Below are 17763 nucleotides of genomic sequence, written 5' to 3' on the forward strand. Positions count from 1 at the left end.
AACGTCAAGGTAGAGAGATGAGCCTGAGTTATCCAGGTGGGTCCAGCCTTATCAATGAGCCCCTCCTTACAGTCCAGCAAACTCTCCCTAGATGGAGTCAGAGGGAATCAGTAGAAAGGAAAGTCAGAGAGATTCCAAGTGTGAGCATGGGGTGATTCTGAGATGTAACGGGACCATGTACAATAGCGGCAGAGAGATTTCTAGATGTTAAGGGCTGCCCCAGGCTGACAGCCAGCAAGAAACGCTTAAGTACAGAGGCAGTAGAATTCTACCCACAACCCAAATGAGCCTGGACAGATTCTTCCCCAGAGCCTCGAGAAGGGAATGCAGCCCTCCCCTCACCTTGACTTTGGTCTTATGAGATCCTAAGGACAGAAACCAGCTGAGCCACACTGTATCCAGAGTCTGACCTACAGAAACCTCGGGTGAACAATCACATGAATATTGTTTTATGTCACTGAATTTGTGGTAATTTTTACAGCAACACAAATGAATACAACCACCAACCAAAATAACAAATATACAGATGCAGTGCTCTTCCTCTTACCCACAAAAGAGTGGGGACTCGAAACTTCCTGAGGCTATCCCCATGACTTGGAGGAGGCGTTCCCCAATATTGAACTCACCAATATGAAGAACTTTCCAAAATGTCAGCCATGTCTTTACTTGGTGTCAGCAAGTTACGATGAAGTGAAACTATTCGTTCTGCTGACGTTCCACCATATGGTAATGGATCTACATTTGCTGTTACGTGCCAGATGGAACTGGGACACCAACCGCTTACAGTGTCATCTAAAACACAGAGGTAAGCAAAAATTTAGGAATCCCTGATGTTAAAATTGGAGACAAGACGTTTCATGACCATGTTGAAATCTGTGATTTTCTTATTTGAACTGACCACGAGCCTGTTTGAGGATTTTTGTCCAATTGTGAGTCTGTGCCCTAAATTATACCACTACTACACGGCGCTGAAATCATCTTCATTATCTATGACACATTACCAGTCATTAAAGCAATCTGAAATACTGAGGCTGCCAGCCATCTGCCCTTAGAAATACCCAATTATATTATGCAACCTCCTTAGAAAATTTTTATGGTGTAAGATCTCCCTAACTCACATCCACAAGTTGATAAAAAGGCACATATTTTACTATTCTACATCCCAGATTGGTTTGCATCTGATACCAGTGTATGGTTTGGAAGGTAGAAAAACTTTCTAAGAAATTCAAGCTATTCACCTATCATCGACATGAATTCTTTGCCATAAATCTGACTTTTTTGAAAGAAATCCACTATTATAGATTTTTGTCATCGCCTGACCCTAGGGACATCATCTGCAAACCATCGAGGAATTTTTTTTTTTTTAAGATTTTATTTATTTATTTGACAGAGACAGAGACAGCCAGAGAGAGAGGGAACACAAGCAGGGGGAGTGGGAGAGGAAGAAACAGGCTCATAGCGGAGAAGCCTGATGTGGGGCTCGATCCCATAACATCGGGATCACGCCCTGAGCTGAAGGCAGACGCCCAACCGCTGTGCCACCCAGGCGCCCCCATCGAGGAATATTTTTTAACCGGATGCTAAGTGTCTGAGATTTTAGGTCAGGCTATAAGGATGATGTAAACAAACTCGTTCTGGAAGTGTCTTACTAGAGGGTGCTGAGAATCGATATGTTGCTCAATAATCAAGAACAGGAGTCAGTCCTGAACCGACTTGCGAGCCTTGCCAGTCTCCATCAATAGAGGGCTGGAGGTTTATGAGAAAACGCAGCGCCTACTCCGAGAACTTTCCATAACCCCTCCGCTGCTAGATAGGAAACTGGCTTTCTGCCTCAGGACAAGAGGGTTCCAAGCCTGCCAATTTGGTCCAGAACACGGTAAGTCCAGCCTACGATTTACACTAATCCTCTGCTAATTAAGAGTTCAGCTCTTCAAGGAGATGAACTGCAGAGCCATTCTTCCTGATGAAAAAAACGACAAGAAACATTTTCTGTGTAATCACCTCACACTATTTTTTTTTTCAGGCAACGCATATACTTTGTTCATTTTAAGATAAAACATAATCGCTTGGAATTTCTATACTCGCAAATACAGCACAGAGAGAGCCTAATAACAGAGCGCAAATTAACGGGTTACAACTTGATGTTACTTTGGGGACAAGGGTTGCGTATATGTTAAGAAATGCTGCTGGTCCAAGTTTGTGCTTTCATTTCCTTTGAGTTCCTGTGGTGAGCTGATCAGCCAAAGGGCAATTTTGCAGCAAGAAAACAATGAGTTGTTAAAGAACCCTCTTTCCTTTTCTGTTTAGTCACTGCTCCTTGGCAAATTTGGAGAGATACTTTCTGTGGGCAATAGGGCCTGATAAATTCCATTTATTCTCTATTTTTTTTAGAGAGAGAGAATGCACTTGTGGGGGTGGGGGTGGGGGGCATCGAGGAGGGGCAGAGGGAGAGGGAGAGAGAGAATCCCAGACTCCATGCCCAGCACGAAGCCTGATGCGGGGCTCAATCTCACGACCCTGAGACCATGACCTGAGCTGAAATCAAGAGTGGGATCCTTAACAGACTGAGCCACCCAGGTGCCCCTGAAAGCTTACCATGTACCAGATGATATAAGGACAAAAATACAGAACACAGTTTCTATTACAAACAGTATGTTCTCACAGCTCATAAAGAGACTCTGCATATACGTTTATAATAAATAGAATACACAGACATATCATGTCTCTGTTTTTTGAACAAGTTCACATGGATCATTTCTTTGGAACCAGCCCACAATTTTTATATTTCATTATTTAAAAAATTATATCACCTATTTCCACACACTTCCAAAGCATATAACAAGTCCAGGTTTTAGGATTATTTTTCTGTAGCATACATTTTAAGTAGGCTTACAACAGGAAAGGAAACATACACTTGAATCAGACTACTTTAAATCATACCATAGGATACTTTCCATGGAAACATTCTACAGAAGTTCCCTGTCCAATCCTAAAGCAGAGCCACCAGCGACATGTGGCTCTTTATATTTAAATTCTTTAAAATTAAGAACTCAGTTCCTCAGCTGCACTAACCCATTTCAAGTGCTCGAGGCCACCTGTGGCTAATGGCCACCATACTGGACAGCACAGACTATTTTATTCATCACAGAGAGTTCGATTAGATAGCACATCTATAGTTGTCCCTGTATTTATCTTAATGCACAAAAGAGGGTATTTTCTCGACCCACGTCTTAGCCTTTTTGTACAGTTGTAGACCGTAAAGGAAGTCTGAAAACAAATATATCAACACGTATTATTACCCAAGAGAACTAATGCTTACAAAGTTTGAGCTGACAGGAAGATCACTCAGGGCTTTCCTCTAGATTCTGAGGTCCACCTTGCACTGAAATCCATACCCTTCTGGTCCCTGACAAGAGTATGGTGGCTGATTGAAATCTAGGGCTGAGACGATCAGATTTTATCTACTATGACGGTGCTGATTGATTTGTAATCGCTGCTTGATTCAAGCTCCAGAGCTCAGAGAGAAAAAGGGGCTTGATGTGTTAATGATGACTCACGGGTCAAGAGCTGACGTTCTGCTTGCTGGCTGGGGTATTTTCTATCACAAGCATTCGCGCGCAACTAATAAGCACCCGCAGTGGGAAGATACACACGCAGAAGGAAAGCAAGCTTGAAGCAGGCAATGGTCTATTTCATATCTGCCGGACTACCTGAAAATCATCCTTCAGCTTTGGCTCTCCAACTTTAGAAGAATATAGATGGAACTCTGGTGATAAAAGGAAAAACTTTAAATTACTCTCATGCACGTTCCCCAAGCCCTGAATAACTGAGCCCACCTTCTCCCCATCTTTTATAAGAGATATGAGTCCTGTCTGGACTCAAAAAACCTCTTTGGGATGGTTCTGTGAGAGAAACTATAAAATAACCTTCTAAGAGAGTCTTTTATGGAGAAAATGAAATGTCACCTCTCCTGCAGTGGCTTAAAAAATATGTTTTCCTGAAAATCAGAAGACACATGGAAGGCTCCTTCAGGCAACATGACTCTTCAACAGTCTCTAGAGGATTTCAGAAATACAATTTCTCCTTCGTAGACTCTTGCCTGTCCACTGCATAAATGCCTAGTGCACTCCGTCCCCAGGAGAAAAATGTATGATTTTGCTCACAGGAAATGAATTTTGAGAACTGCTTTAACTCCAACTTTCTCTTGGAAGGTTGAATTTCATAAAGATTTCCAAGCTCATCCATCTGAATATTCACGTTGAACACTCTGGTCCAGCCACGATGGGGTTACACGGAGCGTGATCCTACTGTGGAAGCTGTCTGGGAGCCGTCCTTTGTTGTAGCTCTTCGGCCATCTTCCTTCCACAGCGAAGAAGAAAACGCAAATCTACGTTTTCCTCTTTGTGAGCAATGCTCAGAGAATATATTGGTGAAAAAACCGAAGTCTCTTTGATGAACTGTGATTTTTCAGTCATCTGTATGAAGTTTTTTTTTTCGTTCCATTTTCTGGGATAACCATGAGTTGGTAGTATGAAAATAGAAGTGGTTTTTAAAGCAGATATATTAAAGAAGAAATTCTTCGAAAGCCACGATGACTACTGGAAGAATGTTGCATCCTTTGTTATGATCAGGAGGACCACATTTGTATAAAGTGAGACTACGGGGCGCCTGGGTGGCACAGCGGTTGGGCGTCTGCCTTCGGCTCAGGGCGTGATCTCGGCGTTGTGGGATCGAGCCCCACATCGGGCTCCTCCACTAGGAGCCTGCTTCTTCCTCTCCCACTCCCCCTGCTTGTGTTCCCTCTCTCGCTGGCTGTCTCTATCTCTGTCGAATAAATAAATAAAATCTTTAAAAAAAAAAAGTGAGACTATCAATTTAAATAGAAAAAAGAACTTGAAGGAACATTATTCAATTTGGTTCTTAATTGAAATGTTTACATTGTTAAGAATTTCTTTTTGCTCTAATTCCTGATTTGGCACCACAATTCATATTGCTATCACCCTGGAAATCTTGTTTTAATCAATTTCTTAAGAAAAGTCAATGATGCAATGACAATATCTTTGATGACTTAAAGTGTCGGGTATCAATCCATGGTAATGAGGCTGCTGGATAAAGGGCCTCCTTGACATTTTAAGCATGTGCAACAGTGGCATAAAATAATGCACAGGCCTTCTACCAGCTGGACATTTCAGCACAAAATGAGTATCTGATGATTTAAAGATATACCTTTAAAAATTCAAAATACAAAAAAAAAAAGTAAAAGAAAACAAAGAAACAAATATTTTATATAATTTTATGCAGCTTCTAAAAAGAATAGCATAGTTATAGTCTTGAGTGAGAAAACATCAAATACAATCCTAAATATAATTCAGTCCCATGTAGAAATAGATATATATGTATATACATACAAACACATACATATGTATACACATATGACTATGTATAAACTGGAGAATTCCCATGTAAAGAATAATTTTAACAATGTGACATATGAATATTCTAATTACTAGCCATTTGCCAAGAAAATGCTACAAGGAGAAAAGTATAAATGAATTAACTTGGAAATGCAGGTTGAATGTCCAGTTAATAACATTTATTGAGAACTTTTTATACGGCAGGTATGACGCTAAACACTTTACACACAATCAGCCATTTGATCCTTACAAATCAGTAAGGCACAATTAATAAGCATATTTCCTAGGAAAAGACTAAGATTCGTAGCGGTTTGCTAATTTGTCCAGTTACACGGCTAATAAATGCTGATGTCGATGCCAAGTCTGTCTCACCCCAAATTCTCTCTTTCGTGATGAATAGGTAAGAATTATGTTACATTAACATTTCAAAGCACTGGCTTACGAGGGTTGGTCTCTGCTCACTCAATTATGGTGTTTTATATATATAAATGGTTTTCTCCCAAGTGCTTAAAAATACACATTTATTTCAAGTGAATCAATGCATACTGACTGTGTACTTTGTGTTGGGCCCTGTGCTTGCACATGAGAACAAAAAGATGAATAAGGTCCTCAAGGAGGTCAGCCCAGTGGAGGAGAAGAGCACACAAACAAATGTTTACAATATACCATGCTAAATGCCAGGCTGCCAGGGTTCAAAATGCTTCAGAAGAAAAAAGATGGCCTATTATTTGGGGAATCCACATCATTTTAAAAGACTGTTTGCAAGATTAATTTTCTGGGCAAGCTTTTTACTACACACCATTTGTACAGAATTCTGATGTAAATTTTCATAAATTCCCGAACAGTGGAGTTTTAAATGTTATTGTCGTTAATACTAACATCCCTGAGGGTATTTCACAAACGAGCTAAGACACAGTCTAGTTATTCTAGAAGGAAATGCATCTAAGTCACATAACATAGGTAGTCCTCTTTGGGGAAAGAAAATGAGGGTAAAAGGTGGTGGGAATTTTTCTTTGAGTCATATGTTCATGAAATTCTTAATTAGTTGGATAATAATTTGCTCCTGCCTTGTTGAAATAGCTAATAATATTTTGAATGTTTAAATATGTTATAGAATATTAAAATGATACTTTATTAGTGATGCTAGGGATATTTAAAATTATAATTAGTTTTCACACACAAAGCACATTTTTCAAAATAAAAGAAATCTGACTCCTGATGAAGTAAGAGCACTCAAAAGTTGATGTCTTCTTAAGGAATTTTTAATTAAATCCTTATTATCTTCTTGTTCCAAATAAAGCAGTGATAGCTCTCAAAAACTTGTTCCACCTTATGGGATTTTTCATTACATTTTGTGTTATCTACTTAAGGGATGTTTAAATACAGTACTATATAAACATATTGTCACACACCAAGAGACAAAATGCAGAATAAGTGATTCTCAGTTTTTACAACTGGTCTTCTCTTCATGGGTAGACCAGAGGCCTAACCTTTCCCTGCATCTCTGTCCCTATCCACTCTGTTCCTAATTCACTGTCCCCATAAGCTGGAGTCAAGCAACCAGGGAGGAGAGAGGGGTAAATGGCAGCACAGATGAATGTGTCACTTAAGGGAGGTCAGAGAAACCTCTTGATCAATGTGTCTTTGCAGATTTCTTCTAACTCCATAAAACAGAGGATTCCACAGCCAATCTTTTACTGTAACTTGTGCTTTGGATTTGAGTCCGAAGTTATCAGAGCATTATTAGAACTATAAGAACTGGAAATGAACTTTTCACAGAGTAATTTTATCTATAAAATGGGAACATTAAACTCGATCATCTGTAAGACCCAGCTCTTACACTTCTGAGGTCTTGATGCCAAGAATTAGGTAAAATATTTGTCTACTTATATGTGAGGAGAGAGTTCCTCTTTTTTATGCAGGAAGTATGGAACTCTAGGTATTTGAACATCTGTTATTTTCCTAAAAGGATTAGATAAATGAGCTAAAAACATAGAAGAGATTTAGAAGTAGGTTATTGGGAAAATTTCTATGACTTTCTAAGCCTCTAATAAAATATTAGCAAAATGAATTAATCAAAAAAATAATAAAAGTATGATAAGAAGCGAGTGTTTGTTGATGAATTGTTGAAGCATGCAGCAACCTAAGATTGTTTGAGAAAAACCAAGAGGGGCCCTCTTCTCACCCTTCCCTACATAAATAGCAAGTATAGATGCATAGATCCGTTCCTATATCCCCTGTGCATGTACAGTGCAGAAAGGTGGTAAACAAATGAAAAGTTTTTAAGAGTAATTACCTCTAAATGATCGAACAAAGGCAATTACCGTGTTCTTCTCTTTTTATGCATTCCCTAGATTTCTTCTTATTTATCATCAGAAAAAGATATTTTGATACTACTGATTTGTTTATATTAACAGCCCCCTGGATAGGGTCTGCTTCAAGTGTCATCTGCTTTTTAGCAAGAAATAACGTTAAATAATTTTAGTATATGAGAACATCTATGGCAGACATGCCTACAAGCAAGAAATATGAGAAGTTTGATCTAATACAGAAAAGCTGAATTCGCATGTCACAGATGGGGAGCCCAGAACAAAAAGGAAAAAAAAATGTATTATGGTCAAAGCTGATGGTGGGTGAGCACAGTTTACGTTTCATAGTGTATAGCAAAAGATTGGGTTTTGCCAGCTTTGCAAGACCTACTCATTACATGATAGGATGAAGAGATAAAAACTATAAATTATCCATTGGGATATTTTTAAGGACTTGAAGCAGAATGTGGTCATTTATTTTATTTACTATATTCAGACAACATTGTACAATTTTGTTGAAGAAATTTGTTAAATGTCTTCTTCAAAATGAAGGCATTTTTTAGACTTAGGATTCTCAGAAGCCAATTGCTTGGATTCCTATTGGCTCTTCAAAGAGATCATGCTTATTGATGTGATAAAGCATCTCAACAAAATAAAATTGAAACTATGGACATACAAACACACATGATTTTGTTGCATGAAGATATAAACATGTTCAGACTCAACATGGACCCCTGGATGGAGCTGGTCTGCACCCTCCTCTCATTGCTGCACTCCAGATAAATAGACTCACAGTCTTAGACAAATTGCAGAGCTATGTTATGGAAAGTAATTTGTAATTTCAGAAGAGAGTTATGGGAGGAAGGAGAAAAGTTAACTGTTTCTCCAATCTTCCATAAATTATGAGTGCTTGATTGGAGAAGCAGAGGGCCAGAGAGACAGACAGAAGGAAAAGAGACTTCATAGATGAACACCGAGGAAGCGGAATGTGTCCTATTGTCTGGAGAATGACATGGACCCCAAATCAACAGATTGCAGGCACATTTTCAGAGAATGTGTATCCTCTTTTGGGTGAAAACAAAAACAACAACAACAACAAAAAAGAGTCAACTTTCTGTTGTGATGTGTCCAAGAAGGTTTCTGAAACTTTTTTTTTTTAAATCATTGAAGATCTTATCTGGAATTATCAGAAGGAGAGAGAACTCATGTAACTGAATTATTTGGAAGACATAGTACACTTTTATTGACTTCAGCTAAGTATATGTTCAAATTTTTCCTGTATTTTTTTCAATATGTTTGGTGTCTAAAACTCCAGAATAGGTAATATATTCTTCAACAACCATTTATGAAAACACAATAGAAATTAGATGTTTTATGTGTGTTTTTTTAAATCACATTAATCCTTCTATTACCACCATTACTAGCCTCATTTTTTCAGGTGAAATGTCTGGAACACAAGAGTGAAGTGATGTGACTAAGGTCTTACTACAGATTGCAGGTGTGAGAATTGAAATGCAAATCTATCTTCTGGCTGTGAAGTTGTAACTTTCACATATATCATGCTTCCTTCTCAGGAAAGTGCAAGTTTTATCTTTCTTTAACTCATGTCAGCTTCCTATTACACTGGAACATGATCAGGATCTCCATTTATCTATTTATACATCATCTTCATTGTTCCTATTTTACGAAGAACAGTACAAAATTTTCAAGGATTTTTTTTTTGGTATGAGTGGGAATGCTTATGTGGTTTTTCTCTTCCAGTTCAAAATATGAGAATTATTTTAAATATTTCCAAATACTAAACCATTCTTAAATCACTGGCATGACTACCATGTGGTCAAGTTGTTTTTTGCCTCTTAATAATGTTGTTGGAATCAATTTGTTTATATTTTGTCTAGAATGCTTGCATTTATTCACAAGTGAAATCGACCTGCAGTTTTATTATGTTATTATGCAGTTTGGTTTCCAATGTTCACTCTATTTTATCCTTTTTAAGATTTCATTTATTTTTTTAAAGTTGTTTCTTTATTTGAGAAAGAGACAGAGACAGCGAGAGAGAGCACGAGTGGGGAAGAGAGGGAGAAGCAGGTTCCCCAGTGATCAGGGAGCTTGACGTGGGGCTTGATCTCAGGAGCCTGGGATCATGACCTGAGATGAAATCAAGAGTCACATGCTTAACCAATTAAGCCACCCAGGCGCCCCCACCAATGTTCACTTTAAAGAAAAAGTCTTTGTCTATGCTTCATAATACTTCAAATAATTGTGGAATCGTGTATTCTTTGAATCTGGGTAGAGAGTTCACCTAACCAAAAAGAGAAAAGAAAAGAAGAAAAAAAAGAAAAGAAAAGAAAGGAAAAGAAAAGAAAAGAAAGAAGAAGAAAAGAAAAAAGAAGAAAAGAAGTAGAGCTTCCGACATCTAAACACTGTGAGTCTTTTTACTTTCCACACGTCTGCCTTAACCTCTCTGCCTAAACTGAGGAGTTGATTTAACTCAAAGGGAACAAGAACCTTTAAGAAGGAATACTGTCCCACAAATTGTAGAGGTGTGTGCATCTCAGAGCTAGAAATTCCAGACAATTTGGCCAAACTGCTAAACACCACCTGCCTCTGTAAACACACCTTGTTTTTCATAAACAACGTGCTTCAGCTCTAGGACAGCTCTCCACCAAGGACTCAGGTGCTGTCATCTTCCCACTTTGCCGTTTCCCCGTGTGGGCAGGATGCTATAGCCGTCACAGGCTGACACGACCATATCCGGAGAAGAAGGAAGCTATTTCCTCTCCCATGTCTACTTTATTCGGTAACACATTTCCCAAGAGTTCTTAGGAGACATCTCCTCCAGTCCCCTTCACCAGGATTGGATCATAGATGCTAAGGAGATGAGAATACAAGTGTGAGGCGTTTTCAGCATCTGTTGTAGGAGTATGCTCTCCCAGCCAGCAAGAAATGCAAGAGAAAGAGCTGTTCTGAAGGCCACCAATACTTGGGCCATAGAGAATAGGGGAGGGTGGGCACCCGGTAACCCCCACTGGGGAGGGAGGAAAAAGCACCAAAGAAGGGAGTATCTGGCTATAAAACATAAGCGTTCTTCACGTCCCAGGGCAAAGAACTGTAGAGGACAGTGCAGTTGCCTTTCAGTATTGTTCCTGTAGCAGGCTCTGAATACATTTTGGATTTTCTCCTAAGGTTGCATGGATTGAAAATGTAAGGTCGATAAGGGCTGGATAGATTCATAGCAACCGAGGATAGGAATATCTGAGGGCACACCCTCTCTTTCTGATGACGAACTCAAAGAAGACAGCAGTGAACTTTTACAACCGTCCCGGTGGCGGTCGAAGACCAGGTGTAAGCCCGCACACTACAGTAGTCTCATCGCCGTTACACCCACATGGGATGCTCTACACACGAGACCACAGGCTGCCACAGGGACGCCCCCTTTCCTATATTCCTCCACATTTTATTAATCCGTTAATACTATCTTTCATCAGAGGGATGAGAATGGCTGACATATGGGAACAGAGGTTATTTATTGTGGAAGGGAAAAAAACCCCACCTCCAATATGGCAATAAAGATGACCAAATCTTATCATTCTTTGTGTTAAGTGTGTTACTTAGGCTTCCCTCATCAGTGTTTAATCGGCTTCCTTCATACTGTCTCCATGAAGCCAGAGACGTACATATTAAACACAGAGTTTCTGACAGCTTCCCCTTCCCTAGGGTGGCTTGCTCAACTAATAATAACTAAGATATCTTTTGACAAGTGCAGCTAAGAGCTAGTAAAGCTTAGTCAATCTACATCGGCCTTGTTGGCACTTTCTTTCTGTTTCACACCTGCCTTACCTTGAATAAAAGAAGCTGGACAATGACCATGGTAGCCAGAAAATCTGAGCGAGATGGCGGATAAAATCGGGCAAGGCGGGTTAGTGGGGACGGATGCAAAACCAGACTCATATTGATCAGGGGAAGGAAAATACTTTTTCCAACTGCAATTGCAGCTGAAACCCATAAATTAGATGATTGAAGTAATAAGACACGTGAAATGGCTTTTAAGTCCACTACCCACTCTGTGTAATAAATTCCGAATGACATCGAGGCTTTTAGTGGAGAGAATGATTTATTGCCATCTGCAAGAAGGAAGCTTTCAGGGATTATCTCTAACGTGGCAAAACACTATTCCAAATTTCACAAAATTAGCAAAGCTTAGTGAAGCTTGGTGACTGAACTGACAAGCAAGCTCGAAAAGAAATTTTTAATGGAACAAAAATACCGCAAATGTGCACTCTCACATACCAATACTTAGGCGTGTATTATCTCCTCAGAAATAATCCAAATTTCATATGAAAGGAAGATCTTTAATTTTTTACAAGAAAAAAATTCCTGAGACTATCGGATTTGTTTTTTGGTTATTTTTGCTACGCACACATATCCCAAAAAGATACATAGAAAAGTATAAATATATTCCAACTCACTTTCATCATGGAAGGGCCAAAATCCTAAGCTGATTTAACTTTTCTTGCCTCTGGCAACACCCTCCATTTACTCCTTCATTCAGGAAGAGCTGACACAGTTCAACCATGAGCTACCCGAACAAGGCAGGGAGGGAACCATCGTGGAAGTAACTTCACATCTCCATCTTTTAAAAAAAATCTGCTCTTAGGCAACGTAGGTAAAATCCAAGGGGTTCTTACAAAAAACGCTATTACTTGTCAAGCAGACGACACAACAGGAGGTGACAGAGAAGTCTGAGGACTGGGACAGGAGGCGAGAGGGATGATGCCATGAAGTCTGAGACCTGGAAAGACTTCGTGGCTCTGGGATGTATCACGACTTGTCCAGCTGGTCTTTTTTTTTTCCAGCAGGTTTGCAAAGAATCAGAAAGTTGCGAATCGAAGTATGCTTTCTGTGCAGACACTGGGCTCTCACTGACAGAATTGTCAGATTCCAAAGATGAGATACTGGTGATTGCTTTTTTGGGGGGGGTCCTGGTCTAGGATGAGCAGCACCTGGCTTTCAAGACGGAGGACACTAGCCTTGCATACACTGTGTCCCTTCCCACTCACTCCTTCCCGTCTTTACCCATAGTCCTCTTGCTTCCCTAGGACATGCACTCAGTCCTGGCTGAGCCATAACTGGCATCCATTCATTAATCATTTCTTGAACCTCTTTGTTATCCCTCCATGTCACCGATTTGACTACCACAGAGACTCAGATTTAATTATCTCATCTGTCAAGACTACAGTCTAAGAGAGGAAATGTTTTGGATATTAACACAGCCTCTTTTTCCCCCCTCTAAATTTAATGGAACTGTGTTCCAATTTTTAATGATTTCTCAATTACTGCAAGATAGAAAAATAGCAAAAAAAAAAAAAAGTCCTTCTCAATTACATAATTAAAAAGAGTATCTTCCTAATTTTCAAGTTGCCAATCTAAGAACGGTACATGGTTTGTTAATAAGTGGTACAATGGGACAAATAGCTAAAGCAGAAGAGGACTGTACCATTTAATAGTGCATTTTCTTCCAAATCCTCCTCATAGAAGCAAACTCTTCCTACAAATGATAATTAGTAATTAAAAGTCACAAAACACATTATGTTTGAGGTAGCCAGTGTCTCTGACTATGCCAAGGCATACTCTCCCACTAATCAGTTACTAAAATGTTGTGTCTTGCAGATTTATGATATGAATATCAAATAAATCACTTCTTTCCAACATTTCCATTTGCACTGAATCTGAAGATGAAGAGAAGGCATCCTCATCATAAGAAAGAAAATATTCCTCAAGAAAGTAGACCCTTAATTTTACAAATGCGGAGAAGTATTTCAGATACTGATGTGCTCCCCAAACCCTGTGATTTACATTCAGAAAGGAACGAGTGACCAAATGTTTACTCAGTTTCTGAGTTAACAGAAAGACCTGTGTCCAGGAATACCGGCACGTCACCCCAGACACTATTGAAAACTAATATTATTCCTTGAAAAGTAGTTCTTTCTTAGAATCCATTTGTTCTGCTTATCTATTGCTATGTAATGAAGCTCTCTCCAAACCTAGTGACATAAAAACAGCGACCATTTATTGTGGTCATGGAGTCAGTAGGTCAGGAATTTGAACAGAGCCCAGTGGGGATGGCCTGACTCTGCTCCACGGTATTTGGGGCCCCTGCTTGAAGATTCAAGTGGGTTGAGAGTGACTCAGTCTTTGGGGGCTGGAACGGTCTAGAGGCTTCCTCACTCCTATGACTGGTGCCTGAGCTAGGATGACCCAAAGGCTGAGCTCAGCTAAGGCTGTTGACCAGCAGGCCTGCCTACAGTCTCTCCAGGTGGCTTGGTCTCATCCCAGCATGGCAGCTGTGTTTCAGAAAAAACCCTCTGAGATGGAACATCTGGTACATGAGTATTGCAGGAGATCAGGGCTGACATTTCTTGACCTCTTCTGGCCCAGCCTCAGAATCCACAGAGCAACCCTTCCACTAAATTCTGTGGGTTACCAGTGAGTCGTAGAGGCCAGCCCAGTTTCCAAGGAAGTGCAGTGAGACTATCTCTTGATGGGGGAGTGGCAAGGTCACATTGCTGAAGAGCCTGAGGGATGGAAGATGTTTTTGCAGCCATCTTAGGAAAAGACATCTGTCATGCCTTCAAAGGAGGAGGATGGGGTATGAAATGCACTTAGCATCTCTCACATGCCATTCTTTATGTTAGGCAATACACACAGGATACCACTGAGTTACCAACTGCTTCGTGTGTCAGTCCTAGCATTTGCCACATTATGTTGAAAATATTGGCTTTTAATCTTTCTTTCCCTTACTAGTTAGTAAATTTGCCACAGTAAAGACTCCATTTTTATCTGTCCCCAGTGCCTTGTATACCTGGCATGTAACAGATGCTCAAGTATTTGTACATTAAAAAAAAATTAAAAAACAGGGGTGCCTGGGTGGCTCAGTCGGTTAAGCATCTGCCTTCCTCTCAGGTCATGATCCTGGGGTCCTGAGATCGAGCCCCACATAGGGCTCCCTGGTCAGTGGGGAGTCTGCTTCTCCCTCTCCCTCCTCTGCTCCCGCTTCTTGTGCTTTCTCTCGATCTCTCTCCCACTCTCTGTCAAATAAATAAAATCTTTTAGAAAATAAAATAAAAACTAAAAAACATCTCTCTAGTAGAATTTATCACAAGGTAGTTATTATTCAATAATACATGTTTTCTCTGCTGAACTCTGCCTGATTCAGACTTTGTCTTCTTAATCTCTCAATTAACACTCTGCCTGGCACAGAGTAGTTTCTCCATAAGTAGTTATAAAACTGAACAGCTCTTTTCTAGGAAGATGGCCCCACTATATGAAAACTAATAACAGACCTGGTATAAGGTTAAATATAATTAACTACATTCATGCCTATAGTCATGGAGATCAAAAGAATATATCTCCATGGTGTAACTGCTTTACAACAAGTGACTTCAAAAGCTACCGACTTTAAATAACAAATGTTTCATTATTGTTTGAGATTATACATGTTGAGTAGGCAGTTCTGATAGTGACTGGGCCTGTAGTTATCTGAGAACTCAGTCAATCTGGAACCACCAAGAGCATTCCCATGACTGGTATGGGGGGCTGGCTGACAGATGGGACCTCAGATGTTCTCTGGAACACCTGCAGAGAACCTCTCCCAGTGGCTTGAGCATCTCACAGCATGGGGGCTGGGTGTTGAGAGCCAGTATCCCAGAGCAAACATCCGAGAGAAAAGCAAGGGAAGCTGCCAGTCCTCACAAAAGATGGACTCAGAGTTGCTACAGTATGACTTGGGCCATATTCAACTGGTTAAACCATCACAGCACCAGTGAGACTCTAGGAGAGAGAAAAACAGTTTCACTCTCAAAGGGGAGCAGTCAGGAATGCATAGACATCTTTACTCACCATGGAATGAGAAGAGTGAGAAAGGAAAAACAAAGAGGAGCTAATTTGATATAACTTCTGTTTGTGAATAATTAGGCTTGTCAGACACAACACAGTTAAGCAAAGCTCAAGGCAAATGTTCTGAACTCTTGATACAGAGTTCAGAAACAGGAAACCTGATCTTTCCCCAGACTGTTAATAGGGCTGGTTGCTTGACAAAAGGGATTTGTATCATTTCATTATAAGGCATTTGAGATAACCCAACTGAGGGGTGTAAGTTCATTGGACATACACCAGTCAGCATCCTAAACATCTGCCCATTTATTTTAACCAATGCAAATTGAAAAAAGAAGTTGCATGGGAAAAGAGTCATGATGTTAGTTAAAAAGAGAGTTATAAACCTGTATTCATATCATCATTCTGATAATGTTTTTGCTTATATGTTTTCTGAGGTGTTGGCATTTAACACAATAATATATGAACACTCGAATTTACTACCTTTTGCCGCTTCTAGAAGAAGCTTCCTATACATCCTCGGGGGATGGGTTTCCAGAGATTAAATGTCCAGACTGGAGCTTCTTAGCTCCAGGGAAGCTAAATGGTGCGTGGCTGGGTCCAAGGACCTGGGAGCTGGCCATCTTAACCATGGAGTTGTCCAGGTGAGTCTTCAAATGTTGTGATACAAACCAATGAGAAAGAAAGCCTGGGTACTTCTGGGGAGCTAGAGGCGTGGAAGGATTCTTCAGAATTGTGAGAAAAGGATAAGAGGGTTGAAAATACTTTCAGGGAGGGAGTCTAGATTGCAACCGTTAAGTGTGCTTGAAGAACAAACCAGAGGTGGCAGGACCCCCACATGGAGTGCGTAGGGGGGCACCAGGAGCAGAATATTAAGAATATTAAGCTCCGTGGATCTGAAAACCATACCAGGTCCGCAGGTGGCACGGGACAAGAGGCACAGGGAGGCATGGTCTCTAAATCAACTTAAGAGCCGAGGCTCTTCCTGACTTCGTACACTGCAGAAACGCTGCTGTTCTGTGCAAACCTAAGAAAGGAGCCAGAAGAGGCTGAAAATGACTAAGATTGGATTTCAACCCCAAATGAATAAGGACAGAGTCAGACAGAATTTGATTGTACCCAGTATCAAGAAATGAGAGATTACTTTTAGCTGGGGAGCAATTTAGACCTTTTCTCTCTTCCTCTCTCTCTCCCTTCCTCTCTCTTTCTCTCTCTCTTTCAAACACACAAAGAATAGAAGATGACAAACTATATTAAGAGTGGTGATTTATATACTGTCAAATTACAGCTAACACTGTTACATTTTTCAGGTTTCTTTTTTTTTTTTTCAGTGAATATACATTAATTTCAAAATTGCAAAAGTATAGGGGAAAAAATAGAACCTAATTAGATGACAAGCTAAAACCTAAAGTGTATTCTACTCACCAGGAGTACCCCTTGATCTAGGATCAGGCACATGGCTTCAAGTGAGATCCAAGGAAATGAGTTTATACGGTCAAAAACAGAGCAGCTCAATTCCAGCCAAAACTGTTCTCCTAAGAGAAGAGTTAGCTTCCCAATGTTTACGGATGCCGGCACAAGCAGCTAACGGCTCTTATTCTCGCATGCTTCTTATCTGCTTTCACTACTTTCAAAGGATAGAAGATTGCTCTGAAGCAGACTCCATAAATGTGTCTTTACTCTCATTCCAGTGAAATGAAGCTTTCTATGAAATGAAGAAAACAAATAAAACATTTGGAAACTGGAACGTCTCTGGCAGAGGTAGATTCTAGGGTGAACTCAGGGGGAGAAGGAACAAGAGGGAGTGTGAATAGGTCAAAATATTGTTTCAGAAAAGATAACAAAAAGAAGAGAGAGAAGAAGGAGGTGGTAACTCATTGAATAACTGATATTTGGCGCTTTGTAGAAAGCATGGGCTCTCTTCAGGTGCCGCAAAAGTGGGGTAAGCTCCTTTCACGAAAGTGATATCATTTCTAACCCATTTTATATTAAGGACCCCAAATATATAAACTTTCTTCTCTCAGACTCATGGGTGAAAGAGAGAAACAGTGTAGAGGAAATATACACTCTTTCACCAAGCAGTTGAAGGCAGGGAAGCCCAGGGGGAATGGGATCAGGGCAGAAGAATACCGACTCCTTGACTTCTG

The 17763-nt window shown here is 40.1% G+C and overlaps 1 long non-coding RNA gene across 1 annotated transcript in view; it reads right to left on the reverse strand.

Annotated features, from left to right (window-relative positions):
- The window catches only part of LOC123001713 (uncharacterized), a 340673-nt gene that overhangs the window by 126810 nt on the left and 196100 nt on the right, over window positions 1-17763 (reverse strand). Inside the window, exon 2 of the long non-coding RNA XR_006410904.3 lies at window positions 627-792. This is a non-coding gene — a long non-coding RNA (uncharacterized LOC123001713). The remainder of the gene's footprint in view (window positions 1-626; window positions 793-17763) is intronic.

The sequence above is a fragment of the Ursus arctos genome, unplaced genomic scaffold (assembly GCF_023065955.2).
Source record: "Ursus arctos isolate Adak ecotype North America unplaced genomic scaffold, UrsArc2.0 scaffold_31, whole genome shotgun sequence".
Taxonomy (NCBI): Eukaryota; Metazoa; Chordata; class Mammalia; order Carnivora; family Ursidae; genus Ursus; species Ursus arctos.